The sequence below is a fragment of the Sturnira hondurensis genome, unplaced genomic scaffold (genome assembly GCF_014824575.4).
Source record: "Sturnira hondurensis isolate 20B ecotype Veracruz unplaced genomic scaffold, ASM1482457v3 Scaffold0017436, whole genome shotgun sequence".
Taxonomy (NCBI): Eukaryota; Metazoa; Chordata; class Mammalia; order Chiroptera; family Phyllostomidae; genus Sturnira; species Sturnira hondurensis.
Window position 1 is genome coordinate 14,878,095 of NW_028090067.1, and position 17,541 is coordinate 14,895,635.

Consider the following 17,541-nt stretch of genomic DNA (forward strand, 5'->3'; position numbering starts at 1 on the left):
CTGCAGCTCCGACTGCAGCTTCCAGGAGGTGGGGAGATGAGAGGCACTGAATCCATTTCTCTCTGACTCACTGTGTTCAAAGCCTTCTTTGATAACTTCGGGGAGATTTTTAACAGTGTTTCGTCCTCTCATTTGGACGGTGATCTTCCTGAGAGCTTGCGCGCATTTCTGGTTTCCTTTCGCCTTTCATCTTGTCCAGACGGAGACTCGGGAATGTGGACCCGTCTTTGCAGACCTGGTCCACAGGTCCTGGTTTGGGGAGCGAGCCCTAACCCTGCGGTGGTGGGCTGCTTCTCTCTCGATGGAGCGGGCTCTTTCTCCAGGGAATGCGCTCACCTAGGTCTCATCTGGTGATGGCTATTGCCCATCACCCATGTTTGTAAAGTGGGTCATGGGTGCTGGTACTGTGGTCCCCTCCATTTCACAGGTGGAGAAGCTGGAGCCCAGAGAGCCACGTGTCTCAGTGAGTGATGGCAGGGCCTGCATTCAGGGTAGCTGGTCCCGGTTGTAGGAGGGACAGTTTGAGGGAGGACTACCCTGGCGTGGTCCCTGTCCCCTGGTAGATGACTGGCAGGTGCTCTGTGGAGGGACCAGAGGAGGAGCCCCTAGCTTGGCTGTGGCTGGTGGAGATGGGGTGTGGGGATCATAGGAGGGGCAGCATGCAAAGCCACCCCTCCATCCCTGCAGAGGGAGCAGCAGGTAGAGAGCCTGGGGCCAGGAAGTACCTGGCTATTTGGGGAGACCTCTGAGCTCCCGGAAAGACCGAGCGAGGAGCAGGAAGGGAAGTGAGCAGAGTGCTGCTGCTCACCAGCCCAGCTAGTTTGGAGGGTGTCTGCTGGGGTGAGGCCTTGCAGGCACCTCACAGACATCTCCGGGTGGCCAGCCCCTCTCCTGGGTCACTCTCTGGTGGGTCCCCTCCAGCTCTGCGTCTGGGGTCTGCTTCTCTAGGCCATTGTCCCCACTGCCTATCTAGCTGGATGTGTCTTCCATGTGCTGTCATCTCTCTCATGAAAGTCAGCTCATGTTCGGAGGGGACCATTCAGGCCAGGACTCTCAGAGGGGATTGTTCCGGGGACACGCACATTCCTCTGCTGGGCACATTGTTTATCACTCTTCCTTTTCTCGTCTTTAAAAGGGGGTGCCTTCAGTCTTCTCCTGGGGTGGCTCTGAGGATTGATGGAGGTGACAGAAGTCAGGCGTCAGCTGGCCGGGCATAAACCAGTATTCACAGGACGGCCGTGCCTCTTGTCCTCCAGTGGCATTCTCCATTCCCCCTTTCCTGCCTTCCATGACTTGGCCTCTCCTGGCACCCCTCAGCCCCAGGCCTCCCTGGGTCTTCCCTTCCCACGAAGGGCCACCCCATACCTCCACGTCCAGCCTTGTGCGGGGAGCTCTCGAGTGAGGAGAGGCTGAGGGGCTTGCTCAGGGCTCAGTCCTTCTACCCTTCGGTTCGGAAACTCACGTGGTTTTAACGGTGTAGTTTGCTTAATGTATATCTCTCATGGCTTTAATTGTTTAATATTGTTTAATATACGAGTATTTAAATAGAACATCCAGTTCTGTGTTTGAGTTAGTGATCACTGTGATGGAAGCTTCAGGTCTAGACGAGCAAAAGCTGACGTGTGCTTTGGGACACGGTCTGGCCAGAGAGCGACCGCCGAGGTTCCTGACAGCTCATGTTGGTACGCACGTCAGCGATGAGCACGCACACTCAGAACCTGGGGCAATAAAGCACAGTGGCCAAGAGCATGGACTGAGAGCCCGATGGCCTGGGTTCAGATCCCAGCTTTGCCACTTTCTGGTCGTAACCTCGGGCCCTTACTGTACCTGCCTGAGCCTCGATTTCCTCCTTCATAACTCGGGCATCACCCCATGGAGGGACATGAGGGCGATGTGGGGTCACATTTCTGACGTCCACGAGACTGCCTGGCACACAGTGATTGTTCTAGTGTGTGCTGGTGTTAAAGTGACAGAAAACAGCATTTCAAAGTGTGCTCAAAACTCAGGGCACGTGTTACTGTTTTTGCACCAAAATAGCAGGGGCAGAGGGCGCTTTTCCTGCCTGTGTCGTTCATCTGTGTCTGCAGCTCAAAGATGGGTTTCCGTTTCCTGTGTTTATGGGGTCCTGGGATTGAGGTCCCTGGGATGCAGAATTTTTATTACTAACATCGCAGAAAAGCCCTGCCCACTTCGCAGATTTGGAAACTGAGGTTCAGGGGGACCCTGTGTCACGCGGCTGTTCAGTGTGGAGCCCAGCAGTCTGACTCTGGAGCGAGGCGGGGCCAGCACTGGCAGAAGATACTGGTCCTTATGGAGTGAGGGTCAGCCAGCTGGATGCTAATGCTAGCTCTTTGGGCATGTGCTCTGAATTGACTGTTTTTTCAGTCTCCCCGGGCCTCCATTCCCCCAATGTTAAGGAGGGTAATAAATGAAACCGAGCAAGGGGTGGAGGACAGTTGGGGTGTGCGCCTGCGCACTCGCTCGGCAGGCGGGGCCTGTGGCTGGTGCGCGCGGGTCAGGAGCTGCTGAACTGGAATCCTGTGCATCAGGCTCCAGAGCATCCAGTTTGCTTCCTTCTTTGTCCTGAGCCATGGTCCCTTTTTTGTCTTTTTACCTCCAATCAGATTTTTTAACAAAGATTCTATGTACTGTTAGGAAGGGAGGGAGAGAAACACTGAGAGAACCACTGAACTACACCAGTTAGGGCAGTCAGATTTTTTGATAAGAGGGCCCTCTGATTCTCCTGCAGGTGTGAGGACTGTGTCCACAAGGGGGCGCCAGAGCACCGGGCACGGCAGCAGTCATTGCCCACCTCCCGTGGCCCTGCCTGGCCATTCTCAGGTTCCCTCCAGTGGCTTCCCAGGGACCCCCTGGCCCCTACCCTGGGGACTGAGAGACTCCCTGGTCCAGGCTCAGCAGCCCAGATTCCGCTTGAAGAATCCTCCGGGGCGTAAGACTCAGTCCCCTTTGCCCAAAGCTGCCCCCCAGTCACCCGCTTCCCTCCTTGGAGGCGGCCACAACACCATGTCTTGGGTTTCTTCCTGGCCACAGAAGCACCGGCACTAGAGTTAGGACGTCTGGTGACCTGGTCTGGGACCTGCTGCTTCTGGCCTCGCCCCTCAGTCGCCTGTGGCTCTCCTGCTCACAGCCAGCGTGATTTGAGGACCTCTTGGCTGCCAGAGGCCCCCAAGCTTCAAGCCCGCCTGTCCCTTTAGAGGGCCTGGTGACACTTAAGAGGGTGTGCCCTCTGGTATAGGGAGGCTGCATTCCCTCCTCTTCCTGGGGTCTTCACCCCAAACAGTCTGACCTGCCTCTGGTGGGAACCCACATTCAGTTTGCCCTGCGGAGGTAAGAGCAGAACTCCAGAGTCCATGGGAGCCAGATCCCCCTGGGGTTGCCCTGTGGGATGGGGCTGGGGGCAGTGGGCCCCCCACAGAATGCTGCCACTCTCCCCTCTCCACCTGGGAGGGCGGGGCCCTGCACCCAGCCTTGCTCTGTGGGCGGTTCCTCAGGAGCCTTCTCTTTTCGGGGCCAGGTTGGGGCCCCTGCGAGCACCCCTCTCTGCCAGAACCCTCGTCTTGCTGGATTGCAGTGTTTTCTGTCTCCCCATCAAAAGGAACTCTGGGAGGATGGGCCCTGCTGAATTTGTGTTTCTTCCCAGCACTCAGCACAGCACACGTCCAGGAGGGAATCATTAACCCACAACTTTTCACCAGAATCCACAGTTCCCCCTTCTGGGCCCATTGAAGATTATACATCCTTCCCCTTGAGTTAGCCACGTTCCAGGCTCTGGCCAATGAAACAGGAGCTGAAGGAACGTTTGGCTTCCCAATGGAAACCTTTTGGAACTAGTACATAATTCTTCCAGCTCCCTTCCTCCTGACATTTCGGTAGGGTCTTCGGTGAGGACAGCAGGGAGCACAGCCCTGTCCCTACCCTTCGAATGCACATGTGGCACAAGTGAGAAATACGCCTCTTGTTTTCAGCCACCGAGGCCTGGGACTGGTTTACGCAGTTTAAGATGACATGTCCCTACTGGCACAGGTCAGGAAAATGGGGATTATGCAGGGTGTCTGCCCGCCACACCTCCTGGAGGAGCTGTGACTGCACTGCAGAGTTGGGTGTCGTAAGTAGCAGATTGTCACCTGGCCACTTGCCCTCTGTGCTGTGTGCCTCGTGACGGGTCTCCTTTCCTTGGGCCAGCGCCTTCCCGCTGGGAGGACGTGGCCTTTGCTCACGCATCCATCACATCGTGGACAGGCTGGCAGCACCCACAATGCTGGGCGTAGCAGGGGTTAAGCGCATTGCCGTGTGTAGCATTCTTAGAAGAGCTTGGCACGTGGTGCCTACTCTTTCACTGTTTCTATTATCGTTATTGACTCTCTTAGTTCAACTAAATTCTCTGAGCATCCACTCTGTTTCCTAGACAGTGGAATACAGCGAGCAGAGCTCGTTTCTTCCTGCCTGGGAGGAGGAAGGCTCACAAAGAATGTCCGCACCAGCACGTAGGGGGAGAGGTCAGTGCTCTGGGCTCCGAGGAAGAGCTTCCATGTCAGCCTGGTGCTTTGATACGGAGCCCGGGGCGGTGGACACGAGAACAGTCCCCCAGCCCGGGAGCTGGAATGCTGCTTTGACAGCCCTGTGCACGGCAGCGGGTGCCCACGTGGAGGGTGCCCACGTGGAGCCCTCCCCTCATCGGCAGAGCTGGGGTGGGGAGCCGGGCGGGGGGGGGGGCAGTGTCAGAGAGCAGCTGCCGCCCCTTCTCCCCTGCCTCCAGCGCCAACCCCTGGCCTCAGAGGGACCAGCCACAGTCTAGGCCCTGGCCCACAGCGTCTGCCCCACCCTGTCCTCAAGCCCAGTCGAGCTTAGCCGGCTGGGGGAGCAGCCTGGGGCAGGCTGGGCTGGGGGAGGGTAGAGGTGGTCGGTCAGCAAGGGAGACCAGGGGCGCAGGCAGGCGCTGAGGAGAGAAGGTGGAGGGGAGGCAGGTGCTGGGCCAGGCAGTGCTTCCACCCAGTCACAATTCCCTCTGCTGGAGCAGGACTCTGACCACTGAGGGCCCTGGGGCCCGTCGGATCGCCAGCACTGTTGCAGCTGGGGAGACGGAGGCCCAGACAGGGCCTGCGACTCCCACCGACACGCAGACAGTAGGGGGCTCCCCGGGGCCAGAGGCCAGGCGTCTGGACCCTCCCATTTCCTTGGGAAGGCCTGGGCTGTAGGGTGGCCATGTTACTGTCCTTGCCGGTGTGTGTGACCCTGCACTTGGTTCTTGGCCCTGCCCTCTGTTCTCCCCCTTCCCCGGGGCTGACCCTGCAGGGGAAGAGTTGGGAAATTGAGACTCCGAGGACAGTAATGACTGTGAGGGTCAGACTTTGCCCGTGGCACACGCTACACTCACCAGGCCCTCTGCGTGGCCTGCTGCCTGTCCGCAGAAGCGGGGGCACGGCACACTCATTCCCAGACCCCCTGCAGGTAGCTAGCCATCCAGCTGGGACATAAACCCTGCTGTGCAGAACCCTGGACTGGACAAGAAGTTGGCGCTGCGTGTCGTGGGGGAGAGACAAGGCACAGGGCACCTGTGTGGAGTGTGGCAGAGTGGGCATGGCTCGAGCTGGCCACCGAGTGGTGACTTCTGATTCTCAGCTTTCTGGTGGAGGCAGGAGCCAAGGCCCCCGTGGTGGCCCGGTTGTGTGGGGTGTTTTGGGCTGTTGTTCCTGGGTGCTCAGCCACTGAATATGGCTTAAAAATGGAAAAACACACACACCTTTTTTGCTTAGATTAGCTAGGTGTCTCTCTCATCAGACTCTCTCATCTGACACTGGACTCTGACCAGTATTCACACCTTCTCCGGAGTATACCGGACAAAGTCACTGGAAGTCCCAGCCCGAGGAGAGAGCAAAGAGCTTCTCACACCTGGAAGAGGGGATGAGAAAGCTTGGAGCAGATGCAGAGCAATGCCACCTGCCACAGGGTGGCGCTGTTGACCAGTCCTGTGGGGACAAGGCTGTGATGAAGCCCTGAGGGCGGGAGATTATGGCAGGAGTCCCATGGTCCCATCTTGCTTGTTTGCCTGTCCTGCCACCACAGAGGGAACAGAGGCTTTGGGGGGAAGGAGCAATGGGCCCAGAAGCCATGAGCCTACCCGGGAGGCTGGAGACAGGCAGGGAGATGGCCTGTGTCCAGGCCCCCAGTTCCCATCCATCGCTGAGCCTGGAGCCAGACAGGCCTGGGGCCAGACGTGGCTCTGGCCAGGGCCTCAGTCCCCACCGCAGGGCCCCCATCTGCAGGTGGCGAACCCAGTGGTGAACGTGTGAAGTGCCCGCCCTGGGCCTGACCGCAGAGGCTCCTCCAGGTGACAGTGGCAGTGACTGTGACAGTAGCTTTTGAATCCGCTTCTGTGGAGCAACTTTCTCGTTGCTGTGGTGACTCGCCGTGAGTAGGGCTTGTTTTAGAACCTGGTCCACATAGCAGCCACCTTGTCCCCAGACCCACCTGGCACAGCTTCTGTCCTGGGGGCCTGTCCCCTGACGCCCAGGCCAGAAGGGGCAGGCCGGAGGGTACGGGGGAGCTCCGCGGGGCCTCCACCTCAGCCCTCCCCACTGTCCTCCACTGGCCCCCTAAATCTGGCCAGACAGGAGGCGGGGGCCTGGGTTCTCATCCTGCCTCCGCCACGGGCCTGTTGCAGCCCATCTCCTGGAGAGTGGAGAGGGCGTGATGTCTAGCTGGGCTTCCCCAGATGAAGGAAAACTGCCGCCTCTAGTCCTGATCCACAGGTGTGACTTTTGTGCAGTTGTGGTCACACTGCAGATGCAGTGTGGGTCCTAGCACCTCCCCTCACGTCGCATCCCAGTATTTAGGTACTCACGGTCTTTAATGAGGCCCTGGGGTAAAGGATGCTGGTGCAAAAACCATGAGAAATGGACACAGCTTGGAGGCAGAGCCTGAGCAAGACAACAGGCCCTTTTGGGGTACAGCGGCATGGGCGGCCCCTTGGGGAGCCATGCTGGATGTGGCTGTGGGCCAGCCCCAACCTGTGAACCTGGAACATTGAACTAGCTGATCCTTGAAGCCGTTTGGGGCTCTGAGGTTCTGGGGGTCTGTGACCCATGGACTGACCAGAATATTCTACGCACACCAGGTGCTATGGGGATAAGACGGGAGGAGATGTGGACCTGCCTTCAGCAACCCACAGAGCCAGGCCACACAGCCCAATTCAGCAGTGATGAGTCCTGGCCGGGTGGCTCAGATGGTTGGAGCACCATCCGTGCACCAGAAGTTTGTGGGCTCCATCCCTGTTCAGGGCGCATGCCCAGGTCGAGGGTCTGATCCCTGGTCGGGGTGTGTATGGGAGGAAACCGGTGGATGTTCCTCTCTCACATCTGGCCCTGGCTAGTATGGCTCAGTTGGGTGGAGCATCATCCCATAGACTGTAGACTGGAAGGTTGCAGGTTCGATTCCCAGTCAGGGCACGTGCCCAGGTGGCGGATACTGTCCCTGGCCGAGGTGCATATGGAAGTCAACAGACCCATGTTTCTTTCTTACATCCATGTTCCTCTTCCTCTCTCTTCCTCTCTCTCTAAAGCCATGAAAAAATGTCCTCGGGCAAGGATTATAAGGAAGAAAAACATAGAATTCCAAGTACAGCAGTGCGGGTAACTACACTTCAACTTTCTTACCCCCGGCAGCTGGCGCCGGGGCCATGCTTCCAGGGGCTCTGGGGAGGCCCAGGGCTGCCCTGCAGGCAGCCAGGGCACCTTCTTCGTCTCGGTGTCCCCAGAGCCCGGCACAGAGTCAGGGCCCGGGGAGCATGTGGTGAAGGGACCGTGTATATTCGAGGTGACCTGGCCTCTCTCTGCCTTCCTCTGACCCTCTGACCCTGTCCTTGCACCTCCTCTGTCTCTCTCTCCCCTGCCTCCTCTTTAAGGGCCCTTGTGGTCCCCATCGGGCCCAGCTGGGCAGTCCTATTGTGTTTGTCCAGTTTGTGGCAGGGCTTGCTGGAGATGGCCGATGGGAAGGGGCTGAGGCTGGGGGGCGTTCCTGGCTCCCTCTGGTGGGGCTGCCACCGTTGGCTGCGTTCCCACAGAGGCCATGTGCCCGCCCTGCTGGAGCTGCGTCCTGCTCTGGCCAGCCGAGAGATGGCTCTTGCTCTCCCGGCCCCGGTCCTCTTCAACCTTGCCCCCCATCTTCCTAAGTCACTGCCATTACGGTCCCTGACGTTCCCGTGCTGGCACATGCAGAGGGGTGGCGTGAGGGCGTAGCCAGCGAGCGAGGCACCCAGGCTACAGATTTAAAGAGGCACTCCCCTGCAGGGTCCTGCCCCGTCCCTGTGCACACCTGGGCTGTGCCTTCTGCTGGGCCTGGCCTCTCCTGCCCGCCTGTCCCAATGCAGGATTTCACTTCCTCCGGCTTTGTGGCTCCTCCTTCCAGTCCTGCAGCTGCCAGCCCAGGGATGGCCAGAGAGGGTGCCCGTGTCCGTGTGGGCGGCGAGTCCACACTGCTCCCCACGGGATGAGCAGCTCAGGAGCGGCTGCTGCTCCTTTGGGCCGGCCTGTGTCCCTCAAGCCCAGCTCAGGCCCTTGGGGAGGGCCGGCCATGGACATAGAGGTGAAGGAGCCCGTGTCTGGAGCAAAAGGAGCAAAGCCGTGGCGAGGAATGCCAGGCTCTCGTGGGGCTGGGGGTGAGCCCCTGAACCAGTTTTTGGCTAGGACAGTCTAGCCCCAGGACTCTCCACCAGGTAACCCAGGTGCGGAGCCAAAGAAGTTCCTCCCGACCCCGTCACACCAGCAACACGTAGGGGCCCTGTCTGTCATGCCACCGCCCGCCCAACGTGCTCCGAGTGAATGAACGAGTGAAGGGGTGGGTCAGAGGGCAGCTCCAGGCCCGGGGGGAGGACGACGGAGAGCCCCAGGCACAGCACCACCACCCAGTCTCACCAGGCCTGCTGGGGGGCGTCCTGGCTGCCTCGCAGAGCGGGTCCGAGGGAGGAGGGAGGAGCAGGGAGCTTCCCTGGGCTCAGCCGAAGGCTTTCTCAGGCTGGCTTCTCAGATCCACCCCCAGCAGCTCACCTTCTCGCCCGCTTCCTCCTCCTCTCGTCCCATTCTCTGACCATCTTTCTGAGAGTCTATTGGGTTCAAGGTTTGTTCTAAAGATCCTTGTTGCCTCCACAGAGGCAGATCCCCTGGCACCCGCCTCCTGCCTGGTCCCCAGACCCCCTAGGGGGTCCCCAGGCCCCAGAGTGGGCGGAGCCCTCACCCTGCAGCCCCAGCTGGCCCTGCCCCTCTGGTTCCTGGGAACCATCCCTGCTTCCCTCGTGAGCAGAGCAGACTTCAGGGGGCGGGGGCGTTAGATGGGGGTGCCACCCCAGCTCTGTCCCTGAGGGCGGTGTGTGATCGGGAAAGTGACAGCCTCAGTGTTCCCATCTGTAGGAAGGGGATTAAACCTGGAGCTGCGTGGGAGAGCACTCTGTCAGCCACAGGGAGTGGAGCAGAAGGGAGTGTCCCCCCTGCACCCCCTCCGTGGGGGTTTGGGGGTTCCCTCCACAGGTGAGGTTTTGCTGCCTGTACAGCAACCCCCTTCTCTCCCTGGGTTTGCTTCACTGGTCCCACCAGGGCCGGAGAGTCTGTCACAACAGGCGTCTCTCTGCTTTGTCTCCAACCCTGGGAGGGGCAAGTGAGTGGCCCACACATGGGTCACTGAGTCTTTTGGGTGAACTGTCTGCACGCTCTGCAAGGGTGGGGTGGGCCAGGAGAAGGGAACGGGGACTGAAGGGGCAGCTACGTGGTCTGGGGACACTCCCAGCCTCTCTGCCTACCCCCACCCTCACCAGTCCACCCTGGGGAACGGCCTGGCGTTTGCGCCCGGGGAGCCTCCTGAGGCATGATGCGGCAGCCTGAATCCAAGCACGGAACCCAGCCGTGCTCTCCCTGGTTCCCTCCGGTGGTGAGCCAGCGCTTCCTGGCACACACGCTGGGGGTGCACCCCGGCCCCCTCAACACCATGAAGTGTGTCCGGGGCCCACTGGTGTTTGCTCTGCAGTGTGAGGCTGGATCATAGGGGTGCAACGAAGGGGTCAGTGGGAGGCCTCAGGGCTGGACTGCCAGGGTGAGAAGCACCTTGACCTTCAGGGCCCGCCCCTGCCCTCTGCCCCAGCCACACTGAAGGATGACAGTTCTCCCAGTGCCCTCACCTGGACACCCTCTGCACCTGTGGCCATGCTGGGTCTTCTGCCTGGATACCCATCCTCCTCCCCAGGCTGCATGTTACTCAGCTGGCAATTCAGCTTAGATGTCACTTCCTTCAGGAAGCCCTCCCTGCTGCCCGAGCCTGGGTGAGGTGCCCCTTGTGAGGGTCCCCACAGCCCCTGGCCTGTCTCCAACCACAGTCCGAGACTCGACACACTGAGCATTGGCACAGACTGACACACTGGCAACAGGTGTGTGCATAAATGTTTGTTGGATGAATGAATGCAGAAGGCTGTCCTCCTCTCAGCTCTGCACCCATGGCTGGAACCGGACCGGGCCCAGCCTCGCGCCGCTGCATGGCTACTCTTTAGACCAAGCGCGCCCCCTCTGGTGCATTTGATTCTTCCGTCGACTTGGCAAATGCTCGTGGAGCACCACCTACCTGCTTGGCATCGAGGCGGCAGATGTGAGTAAGACAAATCCCCACTCACGGGCACGCGGACCAACGGTCAAATAGACACAGGGCAATGTCAGGGGGCGAGAAACCCTGAGGAAAATGAACCGAGGAAATGGGACGGAGGAGAGTGGGGGGAATGTTAATTTCCATTATTATTTTTAAAACTTACAATGGAGACTATCACTCACAGGGACAGGTGGGGAGAACGGAGCGGAGAACCCCTTAGGCACTCACTCAGCACAGCCGCCTTGTCTCATGCGCCTGGCCCCCACCCCCTGCCTCTAAAGCTGATTATTCCAAGCCAAGGGAATGATCAGAGGAAGCCTCTCTGAGCAGTATGAGCAGCCATCTGGGGAAGAACGTTCTGGACGGGAGGGAGAGCAGGGGAGCAGAGGATGGGGCTCAGGGAGAGGGGCCAGAGGGGCCCTGGGCACGGACCCGCAGACGGGGTTCAAGTCTGAGACCTGCAGTTCCTCGGTCATTGTCAGCCTTGTCCCCCCGGAAGGAGGGATACGATGCCCATCTCCCAGGGTCACCCTTTCCCTTCTCTTCCGCCACCTCTAGTCCTCACAGGTCGAAGGGGCTGCTGGTCTGTCCTCCGCGGCCTGGACGGTGGTGTGTCCCAGCTGCCGGCCTGGCCTCCCAGCCTGGTGTCCACCCTCTGTGTGGCCACAGCAGCATGGAAGCCCCTGCCCAAGCCTCTCACCCCATCCCACACACTGACCACTGACCAGGCCCAGGTCCCCATGAAGCCAGGCTGTTGGAGGTTGAGGGCGTTGAGGATGGAGCAAGAATAACAGGTTTTTATTGGTTCCCCCTCCCGTCCCTCTTCCCATGTGACTTCTGGACCGGAAAGGGCAGAGGCTCTGGTCTCAGGCCCAGTGTCCAGTCAAACAGGCCGCAAAGCAGTGGGGCTCTCTCACCACGTGGTTTCAGCGGAGGTGCCCAGCCTGGGCATGCCTGTGCACGCACACGCTATGTTCTGCGCACACTATGTTCCTCATAGCTGCGGGACGGGGGTGGGGGTGCGGGAACAGGCCTCCCGGGCCACTGTGAGAATTAAATGAGGAGCTTGGCAGGCACGCGGCCCACGGTTGAATTCCTGATCGACTCGCCTACTTTCTGGGTGACCTGACTCCACCTCTCTGAGCACGGGTTTCCAAATCTGCCAAATGGTGGGGAGAAAACTCCCATGGCTTGTTAGGGTGCAGCGAGGCAGTGCCTAGAAAGCCTGGCAGGGAGCCCTCCTGGAACGCTGCTGCCCGCCACTCCTATCCTGTCCCTCCCTCACTTCCTCTGGGACCTCAGGGACCTCAGGGGAGGGAGGGCTCTCTGCTCCTCTCTGTGAGCAACCGGGTGAGGAGCTCCCGCAGCCCTGCCCGCCACCTTGGCCTGACCCCAGTTTCCACGTTGCCTCCCCGCTTGGGCTCAACCCCTTCCCCACCACTGGAGAGCGAAGGGGAGCGGTGGTGGCTGCCTTCACCCTCCTCACATGGGAAGACCTGTATCAATGCGTTGTTTGCTACTCCCAGGGGTCCTGGAGCAGGTTCCGTTCTGTGTTCCATTTATAAATGAGGAGAGTAGGCCCTCTAAATGCAAACCCAGCTCTGCCTGACTCCAAAGCCAGCGCCCTTTCTATTCCCGCTCTTCCAGGTGGGCTGTACGCCTGTGCAGGGCTCTGCCCACCCATCCACACGAAACAAAAGAGCCAGAAAACAAAATGGATGTTGGAGCGACCCAGGGTGCAGGTGAACGAACGAATGAATGACTTATGAGCAAGCAAGGGAGGGAACAAATGAGTGAACTTGTGGATGCCCTTTCTCCCCCCTCCCCCCATGTTCTATCCCAAACATCTCCCCCTCAGCCCCCATTGCCCTGGGCCCGTCCTCTGCCACGATGGACAGATCCCACCCTCACCTGCAGCCTACCTGCATCCTCAGGGTGCTGTAAGAGGGTTGCCTTGGCAACCATAAGTTTCCTATTGAAGCAAAAAGTTCCTACTGCGGTTTGCAATAGAGAATGACAGGGTAGAAGCAATGGAGAAGGTTGCCACAGCAACCGGAATATTTAAGTCAAACTTCACGGTCTCAGTGTGGGGGGATTAGCCTTAGCAAGTGAAACAGACGCGGCCCCCTCGCCAGGCTCCACTGCCGCCGGCATCCGGCATCCGCCTGGTGCTGTGGGGGCGCGGCGAGCCCTGCCTGGCCCCTGGCTGTTGCTTCAGAAGACGGCCAATCGATCTGGCTTTGAGCAGGGTGGCCTCCAGGTGGACAGGTCCGCTTGGGGGTGGCTTTGGTGTCCTTGTTCATCTTTATGTTGTGTTGCACTTTTTGTTTATCACCCCCTCCTTGGTGACTGGTCTGTCCTTTGTCCCCTGCAGAAGCAGGCCAGGCTCCCCGTGCGATGGAGTGCTCCCTGGGCCTGGCTGGGTCGGCAGCAGTGCCCGAGCGGGTTCAGAAATGAGCTCCTTTCTGTAGGGAGGGGAGGGGAGCTGAGGCCGGTGTGGGTGAGGCACAGGCAAGGCCCCTTGGACGGAATCGTCCCTTTGGCGTCCTGGGAGGCTGTCAGAGCACTCACGGGACCCCCTTTCAGCACCTAGTCTTTCAAGGCAAAGGGGGTGGGTTGGCTCAGGTGGGACCGGGCTGCACTCACTGGGTCCCCGCTGACCAGGGCAGCGTCAGCCCCTGGCTTCTGCCCTCTGTTGCCCCTGCCCCACTCCATTCGTGTCCCCCAACCCTTGTGGAAAACCACTCAGGTCATGGCTGGACCTGGTCGTCTTGCTTGCAGAGTGGGCTGCACGGTTCCCCCTGCCCCTGTCCTACCATGGTCCCCTTAACTACAGAGGTCCCAGCACCTCCATCCTTCTCCCTGATCCCCAACCTCCTTCAGCCCAGTCCCCCAAGCCTTTGCAACTGTGGAGCCCCTGCCTGGACCGCCCTCTGCTCTCCCTGTGACCCTCCCTCACCTGTCTGCCTCATGCGCTGGCCTGGGTAATACTACCTTCCCCACTGTCTCGGCGGATGGTGTCGCACTCTGAGTCACTGTCCATCTCCAGGCGCAGGAACTCTCTCATTGGCCCTGTGAGGGGGCCTGTCCCCTGGAGGGGCCCCAAGGCTGTGTGTGGGAGGAGCAGGGTGGGGGGTGGTGGTGGCTGCTGTAGGTGTCTTGGCGGTGACAGGGTGTCAGGTGAAATGTCACTCGGAGGCTCCTGCACTGGGCAGGACCTCAGTGCCGACGATCCATGGCTCTGAAGTTGCAGAACTGCATGGAGTGAATCAACTTTTTGGTCCATGTTAGAGATGGAGAGAAGGAGGGAGGGGTGGGGTCCTTCAGGGGGGCAGGCAGGGCCGCAGATGGATCCAGAGAGATGGAGGTGTTCAGGATGGGGTGCTGGGGGCACTCAGTGGGGGGAAAGGCTGGGACAGTCCCAGACTGTTGCTCCACCAGCGGAGCTGTTCTGGGTCGAGGGTAACCCCCCTACCCCTGCCTCCCAGAGGAAACCCCCTTCCTCCCTGCCCTGGCTGCTCTGGGCGCCTAGCTGGGGGACAGCCGCTCTCGGGCCTCACTTTCCTCTTCTGTCAAATGGGACAGTAGCACCTCCCCACGCAGGACTCCGAGGCCCCGTGAAGTCGGGCTGTGGAAGGGCTGCCAGCAGTGGTGATTACTCACCTTTTCGCCCCTTCCCATTCCCCTTGGCTGCCTCCCTCTGTTCCACCCTCCCAGCCTGGATGTTCCCCTAGGGCTGGTCCTCCTAGAGCTCTTGATGGGTAAATATTTACACCTAGAGGGTGTCCTGGTGAATGTTATCGTCCTCTATTAAACAAGCAGATGTCACTGAAGGAAAAAGGGTCCCCTGAGCGTCTCCCCTCACACCCACCTTGGTGGAAGCAGGGCCTGGGCAGCAGGTGCCGCGGGAGTCCTTTGATGCTGTGCCAGGCCATGCAGTCCGCAAGGCCCCTTCCCTGTCTGCCTGGTTCTCACAAGGACCTTAAGGCATTCATGCGGTCTTGCTCCCATGGAGCTCAGAGAGGTTGAGCAACTTGGCCAGAGTAGCACAGCTGGTCACGACAGAGACACAACTTGAACTCAGCCTGTTGCTCACACTTAAACTTGATAGCCTTTCCTTGAACCCAGAGGGGCTGGGCGGGGAGGTGGCCTGCAGGCCAGTGAGCCCGAGGCGCTGTGCCTGATTCGTGAGCAGGCGCTGGGTGCCCAAGGAGACCCTGTCAGTGGCCCTGGGCGGCCTGCCCACCCTCCTCATATTCCAGTGTTGGGGGTGGTCTCCCTCTCCTGACAGCAGCTCATGCCAGGGGTTCAGATGTGGAAGGGAAGGACCGGGCCAGCACAAGGTCCGCAGACCTGGGGAGCTGGGGCCTGGGGGGAGCCCCAGAACCAGGATTCAGGTTCATTAGGACAGCTGACCCAGCAGCCACCTCAGGCACTCTGCTGAGGGGCCAGGGGGCCAGGAAAGGCCCTGGTAGCGGCTCTCACTCTCAGCCACGTGTGTCAACCCTGCCATTTCTTGGTGACCCAGCCCTACTGTGAGCACCCCAGGGAAGCGGACTCTTGGACCAGCACTTCCATGACAGGGAGAGTCGGGGGCTCCTTCCGGAGCCTGGGAAACTGGCGCCGGCAAACTGGGCTTGTAGATGCTGAGCCTAGCTGTGACCCCTGCCCCCTGGGTAGGGGGCAGACACAGGAGGGCCCTCCCTGGTTTTGAGGGCAGATAGTGGAGTCCTGTGAGGAAGCCTGGCGAGGCCTCTTCCGAGCTCTGTAGACAAGCTCTCTCACTTTCCCAAGCATGAACGTTCTCTCCTAGATGTCCCTGCAGCCTCCTGAAGTTGCTGCAAGGCTGAGGCTCCTGACACTGAATGTCTGACGCTGGCCGAGCTCGCGCAGCACCCGAACGGTGCCAGCTTTCCGGGCATCGGCCGGCACCGCTGACCCTTGAGGCCGGTAATTCTTCTTGTGCATTGTAAGGTGTTTAGCAGCATCCCTGGCCAGCGCCACTCCATGCCAGCAACAGCTTCCGGTTGTGACAACCAAAATGCCTTCAGATATTGCCACGTGCCAATTTTGGGGACAAAATCAGTCCCAGTCCAGAGCCACGTGGATAATCACAGTTATTGTTTTTGCGGACAAAAAGAATGAGTTTAAAAAAGTGAAGGCCTCAGGGACGGGGCACCAGCAGCCTGTGTGGGGACACTGGCCTCTGCTTGCACAGCCTCAGAGCACAGGGCGGACCTCGAGGTGGGCGCCAGGGTGTTGGATCTGGGGGACGAGCCCCGGGAGGACACCCGCATTGTCTTTGACCCAGAGGCCCCGCCTGCTGCTCACAGGGGCGAGAGCCATGGGACTCACCCCACACTCGGCCTCGCTCAGCCTCCCTGAGCAGCCAGTGTGAGGCTGGGTCCTGCCACTTCCGAGGGCGAGAAAATGGAGGCTTAGACGGGGTGGGTGCCTCGGCGGAGGTGCCAGGGCCCTGGTGACTTGGGCTGCCGTGGGCTCTTCTCTGGGTGGGCATCTTCGTCTCCTAGTGCTGCTCTCACTAATGACCACAGACTCGGTGGCCTGGACAATACACGTTATCGTGCAATTTCGTGGATCAGGAGTCTGGTGGAGATTCCTGGGCTGAAATTGAGATGTTGGCAGGGCTGGGCTCCCGCGGGGAGGATCAGCTCTGCTCCCTCACCTTTTCCCGCTGCCTGCCTTCCTTCGCTCCTGGCCCCTCCATCTTCCGAGCCAGGCGTGGCAGTTGAGTCCCTGTCACTTTGTATCACTGTGACCTTTTCTTCTGCCTCCCTCTGCAACACATGGGGTTCAGGCGGAAGGAGCGAGGTGGGCACGTTGCAGCTGGGGAGGCTTCTCAGAGGAGGGGCTGGCAGATGTGCCCCCTGGGGCTGTGGGTCTGAGAGGGGAGGGGCTCAGCAGGTGCTGCAGTCATTTGTGTGTCTGGCTGGGGCTTCCCACCTAGTTCTTCGGAGTAATGGGGAGCCACAGCAGGTGTTTAAGCCAGGCTAGGACGGAGACACACTGCAAGCTCCCTGTGGGAAAAGCACCTCTGCACACGGATCAAGGCGGGGCAAAGCGGAGGGAGGCAGGAGAGCCCCCTTGGTGGGGGGACGAGAGGAGGACACTGGTGGCCTGCTGCAGTGGGACTGAGCAAGGGCTTTTTGGCTGACACAGCGTGGCAGCTCCGTGCTGCTTAGCTCCCCAGCTGCATGCGTGGGGCATGCTCGGCTTCCCGTTCCGTGCCTGAGCCTCCTCGTGGGAGCTGACGCAGGGGGCATGAGAACCCTCAGGCAGGGGCTTCTGGCCACAGTCCTGTGGCCCCTCGGCTTCCTTCCCTGCTGAGGGACAGTCCTGTGCACACCTGGCCCTTGGATCTTCAGATGCCTGATGGCTCCATTCCTACACCTGTGTGTCACTGGGCAGGGTACCAGCTGGGCATGGGTCACAGAAGAGGCAGAGGACAGGTCAGGGTCCCGGGACCCTGGCCACACCTGCCTCGGTTGCCTCCCCAGCACTGTTCCAGGCCCCTGCGCAGGGAAGGTGGGTTCCCATGAGCAGGTCTGACCACCTGAGCTGTGAGGAGTTTTAAAAACTGCCCGGGGTGGGCTGGTGCCTGGTTCCTATGCACGGAGGTTCCTCATTCATGATCTCGGAGGGGGGGGCCCTCACCGGGCTCCTTCAGCTGCCAGTTCCCGGTACAGAAAACGTGATTCAGTCACACACAGCTCCTGGGGGGCACTGAGGCTGTGTATGAGGGGGTCCCCGCCTCCTGCATCTTTCTAAGTTCCTCTTCTTGTCAACATGGGCTCCAGGAGAGTGAAGGGAAGCCCAGTGAGTTCAGTGACTCACTCAGGGTCACACAGCGAGGAAGGTACAGGGCAAGACCTCATTTCT